This window comes from Aythya marila (assembly GCF_965140915.1).
Source record: "Aythya marila genome assembly, chromosome: 4".
Classification (NCBI taxonomy): Eukaryota; Metazoa; Chordata; class Aves; order Anseriformes; family Anatidae; genus Aythya; species Aythya marila.
Window position 1 is genome coordinate 39,717,413 of NC_139045.1, and position 14,662 is coordinate 39,732,074.

Genomic DNA, 14,662 nt, shown 5'->3' on the forward strand with positions numbered 1-14,662 from the left:
TGAAATCAAAGCAAGGCATCTTAAAGAGATATTCTGTTGTATATCACAGCAAACTCTCTGGATTTTCAGTCTTCCTATAAATATCATCCCTTTTTTCTTAGGTATAGGGATGGATTGACCCAATAGTTTGAAAATTAACATAATTAACCCCCACAGTTCATTTTACTTGCTGATCCTGGTGCATTTTTATGTGTGGGTCAGATAGTTATCCAGTGGCAAATGTTGCTAATCAAAGTATGGTGATAGTATCACAGCATTGAAATGCTGATAACTAAAATGTAGTCCTTCTTACTCAGCGCAAACCTCTCAGCTTGCCTTCGTTTCAGTAGTTGAGGCCTCCTTAGTGTGTTGTTTCATGGATGACACTTGGGTTTGCCCACACAGAAGCTTCAGTCACCAGGAGTAACAAGCAGGAGAGGAGCAGGTCTGTCCTCAGCAATTGAGACAAAAGGCAATTCTCAGAGACTCACACAGTAAAGGAGATTTAAGAGGTCTGTGGATAATGCATGATGCACGAAGGGCAGTGCTTGTCAGATGCCTTTATTATGAGCTTGAATGCTACCCAGAAGAGGTAGGGAATTTGAGTCTGCTAAATAACCTGTTCCTTTTGTTAATCCAAGATCAGAAGGAAACCATGATATAGATGTGATCACTTGCTCATTTGCAAGTTAGATTGTGCTGAAAAATAACGTACCTTGGTATATTCTGGTTTCTTAAAGCTATCTTTTGAAAAGTTTCACTAACTGTGTATCTGTTATATTAAATAAGTTACTAAATAGAACTTACATGCATTAAAACAGGAATTGTGCATTACTAGCTAATACTGCACCACTGCTGTTTTAGCACCTTTGTAGGTGCTATTCCTTCAGTTAATCTGTTGGCCTGCTTTTACATGAGGTTCTTCTTTAGCACTTGACACAATAGGAGGAAAAAAGATGAAAGACTTTGATGTCTCAGCAGTAACATAAGCATGTGGCACAACGCTGTTTTTCAATATCTTGAAAGAGCTCATATGAATATTAGAGGTGTATTTACTTAAGAGAAACTCAGCTAACCATCACATTTGTCTTTGTCACAAAAAAATGTTTTACACAGAAAACAAAATGTATACACTTTATTTATAGACAAAATAAAAGAATGCAGCTATAACTCCATGATCTAAGGCATAAAATTCAGAATTCCTCCAGGAAAATGAATCCTATAAAATGTAAAAATTTTACAAACAGCTAAATCTTTCATGCTCGAGCAGAAGAAAATTTAAGATCTTTAAAATATGAGAGAGAGTTTCCATTTGCATATTTAAAAATAAAAATAAAAATAGGAAAACCACATCTATACATCTCTATGGCAATTATTATGGGATCTCTCCCTTCCAACCACCTGAGATATTTATTGTAAACCTGTAATGCACAGTATTCTTCAATACTTTGTATCCCTCAATTTGCAGCACCTATGAAAGGATATATACATGGCATTTATAAATAAAGTATCACTTCAGCTTCAAGCAAGTAACCCAGTGACCCATACCACAGAAGCAAACAGAAAAAGATTATGCGCTGTTTTTTCAGAGGTTGGGCTTATCAACATCATTACTCACAGGACGTTGCTTAGGGAAGGAGCATGGGTAATATTCTTGTCTGCATACACGAAGTCTGTTAATAAGGATTAATGTGAGGCTTAGTCATAGAATTTTAAATATTTACAATACACCTATTTACACAGTCTTGAGGTTAAATACCCAGCTAAATACTTGTGCCTACTGTTACTGTCCTTTTTAACATATTATTTTAACAATTAACAAATGAAAGGGATAAAGAATGTAATTTTGCATAAGTACATGCTCATAATATGAGGCTTTTCATATCCATCACTATCTGTATTGTAAGAAGCGTTTATAATGAGAGTCAGTCCTGTCTGGCTGCAAAGTATTGGCTGGTGTCATTTTAACTAGTGATATGAAAGCTTTTGTATTGTTCCTTGCTGCTGTTTCAGGTGCTTATCCAATCCTTTGAAAAAGATTTATTTATTTTTAATTATGAAGTATAGATGTTGATATGGACAAACCTTAGTCGGTATGTGCCTGTGGACTGTTATAGTAGCTGAGAAACATCTCATTGCGAGGGACCTCCAGAAGTTAACCTTTCTTTCTTCCTTGTGGAATATTAGTAACGTGTTTTTTGTTTTTTGATTTTTTTTTAACAGAGATTTGAGCAACTTACTAAAAAGTTCAGTAGACTATTTTCTCACTATTGTAAATATTTAATAAAAATCTTTTTTATTCCAATCATCTAAACTTTTTTTGCATAGCAGTGACACTAACTTTTTCCGTATCTGGCACAGATATGGGGAAACGATAATTTCTTTCATTTTGGTAAAGTACCTCACACACCTGATGTATAATGTTGCATAGTTTCCCCTGTTACTCTTTTTTCTTCCCATCTTTCTCTAGAGGAGGAAACACTGATTATTTAAGAGCTGCCTTGCAGATCATCCTCTTGGCACCTCTGATGCTCCCTTGTGTTCTCTCCTGGCATCTGATGAGGCCCTGCCAGCATTTAGTAGAGCAGGAGGATTGATTCATGCATTCTTTGGCATAGACATGTACTTACACATCCTGCTGTGATGCTTGCCTGTCCTATGAATGCATGGCACTGCTGATTCCTCTTGAGTGTGCAATACCCTCTAACCTCAAGATCCTTTCCTGAAGGAGAGCTGTCTACTTGATTGTTCCCTGCTCAATACGTCTACAGCTGATTGTTTCGAAGTAATCTGCACCTGTACCTTCTGAATTACTCCCAGACTATTTCTTTACTTGGTTGAGCTCTCTTAGGTTGTTAGTCCCAACTTTCAACATAGTCCTTCCTATCTTTGTGTGTTCTGTAATTTTCCACAGAAGCTTAGTCTCTCTCCTCTCTTCTTTCATTAATTAAAGATTGAATGGAGCCATATGAAAGACAAAGCCCTGTGGGGAGCCATTTGATATTTACTTCCACTTTGACAGAGAACAGTTGACAAGTCTTCTGGGAGGTACTATCCAACCACCGTTGCACCCAGTTTATAGCAATTTAATCTAGACTGTTTTCCTAGCTTAAAAGATTGTAATGTGAAATAATGTCATCTTTTAAAGACAAGATACATGATGCCTATTGCTTCTCCCTAACCACATAGCTGGTTACCCTGTTGCTGAAGCCAATTTTAATGTGATATGTTCTCTACAAATCTCCATTGGCTCATCTCACTTTTGCCTCCCAACTTTCAAATAATTTAAAACCCCTTAATTTCAATTAACAGGCCTCCTCTTCCCCTTTAAGAGTCAAATTAATTATATATTTGTGAGGGACTTGGTAGTCCAGCTTATTTTTATTATATCCGATGATGATTTTCTTAATGCCAACATAGCATATAGTTTTAATGGTTCCTACAGGAGACAGATTAATCTTTTTATGTTAAAGTTCAGATGACTGTTTAAGTTCAATTTATTATTTAAATATCTCATGAAAATACAGGACTGGAATGAATTTTTCATATTTTGACCAGCCTGAGCCATGTGAAGCCAGAACCCTTGGATTTTGTCAGTTGCCATAGGAGGAGAAAACAGTGCAGGAATAATGTCAGTGTACTGTTTCTGTGATGCGTTTGTGAACAGGCATTGTATGAAGAGGCATGCTAGAAATAATTCTGGATCAAAAATAAATACAAGTTGAGATAAGCTTTTGTTGAAATAGCTAAGGGGTCCCTCATTTTCTCATCTCTTGAGGCCTGAGGCTTCAGATGTGTGTCCAGTTCCTTATTTGCATATGATATTAAATTTTTCTCTTTTGTCCCAACAGTAGAATACATTTAATTTATATATCACTTCCAAAAGCACTAAACATTTTAGGTAAGCAAGGCAGAAAATTAAATCCTTTGTGTCAGTTGAAAGTTGCTGAAGTAGGAGAAAAGAGTTTTGCTTTCTCCTGTGCAATGCTATTTTCTATTGCTGCAGCAGAAATCTAAAAATTACTTATTTAAGAACTCATGTTTTTATAGAGTAAGTTCCTAGTCTCTCATACGTCCCTTGGCACTTCTCTGCCATGCAAAACTGCAAACCGAGGTCAAGCAGTGCTCTATAAAGGTCAGAACGAGCTTAATGTGATACATCATCTATTCAGATCTGAAGAGCATAAGAAGCCAAATAATCTCATCTGTGATTTTGTTGTGAAAAGCCTAGTGGTAAGAAGTATGGCAGATGCAGCATGTGGAAAGGAGCTTCATTCACAAATATTGCTTGCTGCTGTAGCTGGAAGACAGACACTTGATGGCAAGATTGAATAAGCAGCAAAGCACACATTGCAAGTCAGACCAGCAGCGTCTTGTGAACATGACTTCTGGAAACACTATAGTACTTAGTGATATGATGTGTTACTAATTGAAGTAACTGAGCCTTGAAATTAAAAGACTTAATTCTGGAAATTGTGAAAGAAATCTGTATTAATATTCAGATATAGGTATGGAGGAGGAACAGGTATCTGTAGGAAAGGTTTCCATTACAAACATCGTGAAAGAGAAGAAGCACTTCACTATGCTGTGACACATTGATGTGACCTTCCATTTGAAGCATGATACTTAAAGCACTAAAAATCATCTTGTAGGTATAAACCCCTAAAATGACACATTTAACAGCCACATAGAAAAAGTCCATTGAGAACAGAGGAAAACACTGTAAACACTAAACATTTAAAAGAAATGAATCAAACTTCAGTTGAATTAACCTAATTCCAGCTAAATCCTTCCAAATATTTCTTATTGACTTCAGGCATTTAGATTACTGACCATTAAGAACTAGGTTCAGCAACTGTTATTAGTGGATATTCTAATTCCCTGAAGAGTTATATAGAACTGAACTGGATGAATTAAGTAGTAAACAACAACTATGCTTCTTAGCTGGACAAAAAATGCAGTCGATTTATGTTCCCTTTGCTGAATATTGGAATCACATTTTTGAGTGAGCAGTCTGTTTGCTGAGGAAGACAGGTAGAGTTTCCCAGACATGATTAGGAGCCAATGAGCACTGATATTTAAAGACGTCAGTGAAGGTTCCCATGCCCTTATACTCAGTCCTTCAGGTAAGCTAATGTGGAATATGCAGCTGGCTCGTTTATTTGAATGACACAGGCAGTCTTACAGATTAAGTCTTTTGTTGTGATCTTTATAACTGGTATCACGTAAGCAGCTCAAGATTTCTTGCCTATGTAAGTCTGCATATCATAGAGAAGATTATAACTTACTTCGTGTCTCTGTATAGCCAGGCTTTTGCACTGAGTCGGTGCAAACTAAACCTATTGTAAAACTATACTGAGTTGGTAACTCAGTAAACAGGTATGTTTTGGAAACTACATAACAGGCCATTTTAATGACAAAAAATAGTTATAGCAATTACAGTAGAAACCAGTTCTTTTAATTAGCATTACATTTCAGGTTATGCAATTTGTTCTGAGATACTGTATGTAAAACAAACTGTTTATGCTGCAAAGCCCATTTTCCAACAGTCAGGAACAACAGCTTGTAATTTAAAATGAAGTTGCATCATGTCTTCCTATCAAAATAATTCTGAAACAGCAAGAGCATGATTCTTCTGTGCAAGCATGTGCAAATGCCCATCCATGAGTGTTGATTTGTTCTCTGATTATGTGTCCTGTATAAGAACAGGGGGTGTGGTTGATTTTTTTTTTTTTTTTAAGAGTTAAGTTTGTGTAGGTTGAAGATCTTCATTGTGGTGAGGTAGAAAACTACTAGAGGAGTTACCGCAGAGGAAATGTGTGTGTGCATGTAGGGAGGTACAAGGGTCTATTGACCAAGGGAGAGTGCTTTGTCAGTATAGGTGTGAGAATTGCTGATTTCACAGGGGAAATTGTTCTTGCATGAAACCAGTCACTTTTTTACCATAGGTTGCTGTCTCCCACCACTCTAATTTCTGTTGAGGAGATCCAAACCTGGTATGACTTCTTCCCTTGAAGAAGGAGAAGCTTGCCCTCCAAGAAGAGGGGAGACAGGATGGGACATTCCCCATGGAGGTCCAGCTGCATGGATTTGTGCAATGTTCCTGAAAGGCTTCAGTTACCTAGTTGTGAGTGTCCCCCATCTGATCTGAGCCTTTCTTTCAGTTCATTTGCCAGATTCTTCACAATTTCAATCCACCTTGCCTTTTCTAGTCTTCAAATTCCCTTGAACTCTTTCAATAAAACACAAGTTAGCCATCCATCCAGAGTGTCTGTGTCCAGGCCCACCCCTGTGTTCTCCTTCACACCTGCTACTCCTTCCCAGGCTCCATTTGTTCTTGTTATTTATAGGCTGACTTAAAAGAGACTATAAATCTTACTTCTGAAAACTTATAAATCATACAGTCTATAAGAAAAAATGAAATAGCATCATTTGCGTCTTTCTAGACTTATGATTTCCTCTCTCAGCCACAGAATATCTACTGGCTAGTTATTTCCTATATTTGTAACTTGCTTTGAAAAATAGGTTTTGCCCCAAATTATTTATCAGTCAACTGAAGTGTCGACATGAAAAGACTTGTCGCTCCGTAGCAAGCTATTCTTAGAGATCCAACCAGGAAAAAAGCCATACATCTCATTGTTTCCACTTCAGAAATAGCATTTTTTTTCTTTGTAATTTGCTTTTTGTTAATATGCTTGATGTCAGCAATAATGTAAAGCAAAAAAAGAAAAAAAAAAAAAAAAGCTATTAATATTCTCTGCAATTCAAAGACTTCATCTTTTGTTTAAAAAATGATAGTAGAGCAAGTATGACAGTGCATTATAAAATAGTACTCTGGAAATGTAGCTTGTATGGCTTATGGAAAACAAGAAAAAAAGCCTCTCTTTAACATGGAATCTGAATAATGTAATTTGGTTTGTCAGGAGTACTATAAGATGCACGATATATACTTATTTGTTGATGTTGTTCTTTTAATATAAACCAGATTTTATTAATTTATTTTTTCTTTTCAAATGCGCAGCCCTGCAGTGAAAACATACACTGAGACAATTCTAATAAGTTTTTGGTTGCTTCTCAAAATACATATATCTTGGGAGCTCACAAAATGAAGAGCAAGTTTATGGTGAATTTAGTGTGAAGATTTAGTAAATGCTCAACATATTTTTCTTGCTACAAAATTATTCACTGAGCTAAATAGTTTTGCCTACAAAAGGAATATTTAAAAAAAAAAAAAAAAAAGAATAATTTATTGTGAACCAGAGGTGTAAATGTTGCAGCTGAATCTGAAGGGTAAAAAGTGTGTATGTGATGTTGCTTATAACATCACTAAAACAAATTCTTCTGACATAAGACTTACCCAATGATAAAAAAAAAAAATAAATAAAAAATAAAATGTATGAGAAAGGCAGAGATTCTGAGACTGAAAAATCTTACTTTCCTTGGTTTTACTTGTCAGCAAGGTTTGTATTGTGTTCCTCATGTATCAAAGTCTACTTTTTTTGGGAAACGTTTGTTGTTTACCTCTCTTTACAGTACGAAACTAATAATCAGTTTTCATGGCACTTCCAGTATTTCATAACTTGGAGTAGTGAATAATTATATTTTCTGTTTGGTACTTCTGAGGAAGTAATTTTTCAAGTAATGTTCAATGGCAAGTAATGTTGGAGTATTGTTTGTGTTGCTTTCTCAGTGCAAGGGGTATTATTAAAATACCTGTGTTCTCTTTGACTGGTACCCCAGGCTCAAGCTCAAAACTCTCTTGAGTCGAGACCACTATGCCTCTATACTTAAAAATTAATACTTCTGAGAACCAATGCATAAAATAGGGAAAAACCTGAGCTCATGTGAAAATTTGCAATTAATCTAATTAATGCTGCCCTGGATCACTGTGATCAGAAGAGTGTTATATGACAAAGGTGGTAAGGAGTGGAACTGTGCTTGATGGATGCCTTTCCTCCCTTGTGATATATAAAATCAAAAACATTTTTTTACCCTTTTGGTTAAGAGTAAATTTTTCCCTGTATTTTTGTTACTTTATTATTATTATGCCTTTTAAACAGTGAAGGAGAACCCTCATTTATACAAAATGTATTTTTGAAAGGAAGAAAGACAGTAATCTTATTTTTTACTAAATGGATGGTGAAGTATAGCAACAAATCATACAGTTTTGGGAGGCAATACTGTCAAAAGAGCCATTTTGCTTTCTGATTCTTTAAAAGCACTTTTTAAAGCTGTTCCTACTGATGTATTTATAAAAGCAAAATAAACATGAGGAAGACAGTTTCAAACAGCTAGCAAAGAAAGACCTGCAAATAAACTTAGTCCAAAAACAGTCTTCAGTACATCTGTTTACAGTTAAGTCAGTGTCCCCCTGATTTGTGGTCTGCTTGTGTGTTTATAAATGGGACTTTTCAATAGTGCAGTGAGACAGATGTAATAGAAGATCTCTGGTTATTGTATTTAGAAAATTTCCGTTACGTGTAGTCCATATTTTCTGCCTGATGCAGCCTTTCACCTTGTGCTATGGTTTTCACATCTCAAAAAATGTACTAATTATTATACTAATTATACTAATAAAATTATTTGATAGACAGAATTATGCAGACTTATGTAAAATATCTTTATTTGTAGTTGTCTGTCAAAATTAAAGACATACAACAATTTTAAAACACCATCACAGAAAAGATAGTAAGAGAAAAGTGAAAGTGGAATGAGACAGCCCTTTCAAATTTCCCATTTCCACCTGCTTCCACAGACTTGAGTAGTTGTTTCTTGCTATAACCCTGAATATTACTCCTTGATTTATTTTCTGCTATATTTTAAATTCCTCACTAGACATCGTCACATATATTTGCAATACCGTCTTAGTTTAGCTCCCTGTGTGCCTTCAAAATAGGTGTCTTTAGACCACTTAAATTTTGGAAGCTACTGTTTTTAAACACTTTTCAGTAAATTGCCTCCTCTCTCCTTCTAAAAACAACAGAGTAAATCTCATAATATGCTGATAGGACTGGTTTACATTTTCTTTGCTGGAACAGCTTTTTTTTTTTTTCTACTTTTTAAATATGTGGCCTATGGTATTTAAGTGAGCAGATGGACTAAAAGTGTTGCACGGAAAGACTATAACAGATTCAGGAGAATGGCTTATGTAGTAATAACATCAGTTACACTGCTTCTTGCTTTAAGAAAATTAACCAACACACTCCCCTCCTCCCCCCACCAAAACAAACAAACAAACAAACAAAAAAATATAGCAAGGTTATTACATTCACGAGAGCCTAATTGTACATTGTAATATTTTCAGTGATAGTAGTCCGTGCTGTCATGCATCTCAAGATAACATTGCTGGTTCATGACAGTGCTAGCATGCTTGTGTGTTTTGAGTTCTGTTAAATGGCTAATGGAGCAGCCCCAAATTCTAAAACCAGGGATCTCCATCACTCTATGTAAAATGATTCCTTTGATACTTTGAGAGTGTTTTGCTTCACATATCTTAAATGCTGTGCAACTATCTTTGATGAGATCAATTGTCCTGTGGAGGTGCAGTTAGAAGATGACTAGCAGTACTAATTAATTTTTAGATGGCTTTAATCAAAGGAGTGTGTTTTGTCTGTTTTACTAGATTGGAAAATTTTGTTTGTTTGTTTGCTTATTTGCTTGTTTTTGTTTGTCTGTTTTCCAAATCTACATTCTGGGGCATGGTTTTCCTATGAGTGGTTGGGTTGTTTTGCTTTCAAATTTGTATGATTTTTCAAAGAATAATTCAGAACTTTAAATTGAACATCATTTGCAGTGCAGTATGTCAAACCAAAAAAGAAATGTTTAGCAACACTAGAACTTGGAAGAAATCCTCTTTTCTTATAAGTACCGATATTTTTAATATCGGGTAGATAGATATCTTGTTTAGAGTGTAAATTAAAACAAAAGTGTAATTGCACTTGTTCACATTATTTAGCTTGGTAACAGGTTAATTTGAACAATTTGTAATGCAATGCAATGGAACTAAAGCTTTTAAAATGTAGAAATTGTGAAGTAAAGTTATGATGTCTTAAAGGACGTATTAAAATTGTGTATGTTTCATATTGCATAACAATCAGATAAAATCTCAGAAATATAACAGTTTTATAAAATGTATATTAGAAAGCATAGGAGAAGTACATTATAGCAGAATTCTGCTTATTAGACTTGGTTCCTTTTCAAAATACATCAAAAGGTCTTCTAATGATTGACAATGTTCTAGACACTGTGATAATAGAATAGGATTTTGCTAAGTCTGGTGAAACTATATAAGCTTAACATCTATCTGATAGTTCACTAAGATTTCAAAGTATGAATAATGGTATACTCCCCACATGTCAGCCATTTACGATTGCCAGTCTGATTTTTTTTTTTAATATGTTAAAGAATTATTAATTTTTCATCTTGACTAATGTAATCCCCATTTTCATGATCTATCCAAATCTTTTTTCTCTGAACTTTAGTGGTTTGTAATACTTCATCCAAACATATCAGGTAGCCAGACTACCTCATGTCTGGTCACTTTAATATTCTAAAACTTGTTACCCACTTTTTAATACAATTTAAAGCTGCTTTTTTTTTTTTTTTTTTGAGGCATCACTTCATAACTGTTTATGGCACCAGTTTACTTCATAACTATGTTTATGACACCAGTTTGATCTTGGGATTTTTTCTCCTTGATTTTTTTGAATCCTTTCCCACTGGAGTTTTTATACAACTGTGAAAGCTTTCATATTAATCATTCTCTCATTTGCATGATTAGTATCTTCAGAACATTTTCCCCTCTTTTACTTGTTGTGGTTTCTCTTTTTCAGTAGTATCCTGTGACTTTGTGTTGAATGACTGGTGTATAAAATATGTGCACATTTGCATAATGCTGCTAGATGTTATTCAGGAAGTGTTCGCTCCCTTTAAAGTAATCTGAGAAAAAAAATTTAGGCTGTTGCCTCCTTTTCAGTACTATCAAGTAATAAAAAGCACAAAAAAAATATAATATGATTTAACTTGCTTGCATGTGTAACTACCTGCAAATGCTTTTGGTTCAGAAGGAAAAGGAAAGAGGTGAAAGAGAAATGCAACAATTCTCCATTTAACTATCAGTAAAAGGCCATGTTTCACAGTGGTTACAATATGAATGAAAAAATGAGAGTACAAACATATGTTTTCATGAGACTTGCCCATAGGTAGCTCTGATCTGAAATGGGCGTTTCCAGCCATAAAAGACGTGATGAGTTATGACTCACTCTTCTTACTGAGCTCTTAATTGGACATTAAGTTCCTTTAGCCGTATCAGAATTTGTCTAGCTCATTGGTTTGATAAGACATAAGAGGCCAAATATGTCCCTTATGTTCCATTGACTTCCATAAGGTTGCACCAGGGAAAAATTACTTTTATTAAAATGATATTAGTGCTGCATACTAAGGGATATGTGTGTTGACATAGCATTAAAGTTTTAAAAGATCAGTTTTATATATAGAAAATGAGGATGTATTTTGGGATTAGTTCCTCATGGCAATGAAACTATTTTTACTCCAGGTTCACGTTTTGTGGAAACCAGAAGCCCTTTTTACTGGGGGGGTTCATACTGCAAACAGAAGTAGTTAGGCTGAACAGACTTTGCCAGCAGCCAACTGAAGATCACTTCTTAATCTAATCAAGTCAAAATCACCGATAGTGTTAACAGTTTAAATACTTAATGAAATTCATTTTATGATATGCAAACTAGAGGATTTTCATGTGGACTTCATATAGACACAGCACTATCTGTCCACTACCTGACTTTTAAACTTTGTTAAGGTGCTGAACTTAGAAGGCTAACTTTGTCATGCCTGATGAACAAACCTGTCTTGTCTCCTGGTATTTAAATATTATTTGCCTTGAAGCTATCCATCTAAACAGAAACAAGAACCAGTCGAATAGATTTGACTAAAATAAGGAGTTGCAGAACAAGGAAAAAGGAGGTAATTACATTACTTTGCAACAGAGACATTAATAGCTCCTGAATAGCTTGATCAAGCATGTAGGTGATCATTCTTAGACTACTCAATTATTTTTATTCCCTGATATCAAAAATAATTTAAGTAAGATTTTGTTTGTTTGTACCTTCTTTAACAGAGGAAAATAGAAAATGAAAATCAAGGAATGGAAAAAATATTAAAAAGGTTTAACTATGTTTTCTCACAAAGTTGTTTAGTTATATATAAAGTTTTATTTGACTAAAGTTGATTTTTCCTATGGCCACTTATTGTGGTTCTATAATCTTGGTTTAGACCAATTAAAATAAATGTGAAGACCTCATGAATTTTGGAATAGTTACAAACAGTATTAAATGATCTTTTGGGTGAAAAGTACCTAATACTCCTTAAGCTCCCTTTCCATTACTGAAGTACTTCTGTGTTTGTTCCTTAGAAGAAATAAACTAAAAAGGATCCTTTGCAGACAGGAAGATTAACAGAAACTGATGTTGGGTTGGCTGGATATAGTTGCTCTTTAGGTATCAAAAGTCCACATCTACGTCATGTGATCCAAATAGCTTAATAGCCTCATTTACAGCAATGATGGGAGTTGGTGCAAAAAGCTAAGGTCAGAATGCAAATGCTTATGTTTAAAACAGTGACCGTGAAGATATTAAGGTCTTCATTTAGGTCTTTAGACTTCACAGGTCTCAGAAATTTGTGAAAATCTTATGGGGTTCCCCCCCACCCTCTCAGGTCTGTTTATTTCTGTTCATGTGTATGACAAAGTGCTGCCTCCTTAACACAGATGAGTATCTTGCCACACAGTTTATGGTTAAGCCTGATAAGATTAATTAAAGCAGTCCTGCCTGACTGAAAGGCTTGATTCAATTATTAGTTATTTCCAGTTGGTTATCACACACAAATAAAAAATAAAAAAAATAAAAAAGGAAAAGAAACTAAATGCAGCTTCTATTTTAGTAGTAGTAGATCCCCTTTTCTATACTTGTTTAGTGTTTAAAATATAACTTTAGAATTATTTGTCTGGCAAGATTGAGACTCTCTGTATTATATGATTATGATACTAAATTACAAAAGGGTGACCTGGACCCTAGCCTGTTTCCAGTGAAGAATGACAAAGGAAATATGCAAATATGGGCCCCTGTCAGGTAAAACAATGCACAACTGAGCATGAGTGGGGAGTGTGTGACTGGTGCCACTCAGGTACCGAAGATACCCTTCTGGCAAATGGGACACAGCCAGAGCCCCTTGGGCCAGGCAGGAGGGTGAGACCCATCCTGACGTGGTGAGGGTTACTTCCTGTTTTAGAGGGTAGCAGAAGCCATCCCTGCCCAGATGTGTCCTAGGATTGCCTATGGGGTGGCGTGTTTTTTTTTTAGGAAGGGCAGGAGGCATGTTGCGGCCACTGGAGGAGAAGCACTGAGCTGTTAAGACTGATGTGTCTCTGCAGTCAGGGGTTCAAGAGATCCTAGCTGTAACTATGGAGTGAAGCAGGTGTCAGCAGAGGGTTTCTTCCTGCAGCTTGGAAAACTTTGACACCTGTGTCCCTGGTGCTAGTCCTATTTTTTTTATTTTTTTTTCAGTACACCTAGCTTGGAGGAGGTTTAGCAAAATACCATGTTCTATTTCAGGTCCAAGGGTCACTCTTAGAGCTGGCAGAAAACGCATTATTGAAAGTGATAAGAATGAGTCTCTAAAAAAAAAATAAATATGGAAAAGTAGATTTAAATGCCTGCTTTAGTGTAATTGTAATTTCCCCTACTTTAGCCAGCTGTCTTCTCCCTGTCTCATTGTATGCTCCTTTTAACAAGGAAGGAGGAAGGATTCTTTTGCAAAGAGGAGAAAATGAAAAGAACTTTCAGAACAAAAAATTTGTTAAGCATCTACTTACTTAGAAAATACAAGAAATAATTTGCCAAATTTGCCAAAACAGATGGAACAAAGTCATTTGAATTTTCAGGGTGATTCACGCTTTTACTGATTATTTTTTTTCAACCAGAAAAGTAGATTAATAGTTTGCATAAAGGTAAATAAAATTATTTAAAGAATTAATCAATAAAAGGGCTTAGATAACATTTGCTCATATACAGAGCCTTGATAAATTGGTTCTGTGTATAATTTGTTTTCCCCACAGCTGCCTGTAAGTGCAGTTTTAGTGACAACCTATTTACATTCTTTCTAATTGTGTGAGTAAGAACTCAAATAAACATCACTCATATAGCAACTTAATAATTATTTTACCATATTTTACATCTCTGATGAAACATGAAGGAAAACTCAGCTAATGATGCCAGGATCAATTATCACTCTGCAGAACCAAAATTTTAATGCTCTGATCCTATGTCTGTAAAAGCTGTCCTGTTTCATGTAGGTGCGTATTCTTACTACTGCACTTGGTAATTCAGTTCATGTATCATACAGAAAGAAGTACATATTTATAACAAGCAGTCTTAAATGGGCAGATTAACAGGTAGAAGGAATGGTATTAGGCTTTTATCTAATACTAACATTGCATGAGAGAGTATCCACTCTTCTGGGAATAATTAGTTTGTTTAAACCTGTTTAGATTTAAAAGTGTCATTTGTATTAATTGAATGTTTAGAATTCTGTTCTTACCTTCTCGGCCGTTCTTTTCATTGCTTTACAAAGCAATAGATGTTAAAGATGTTAAAGATTGATTAAAGGCATG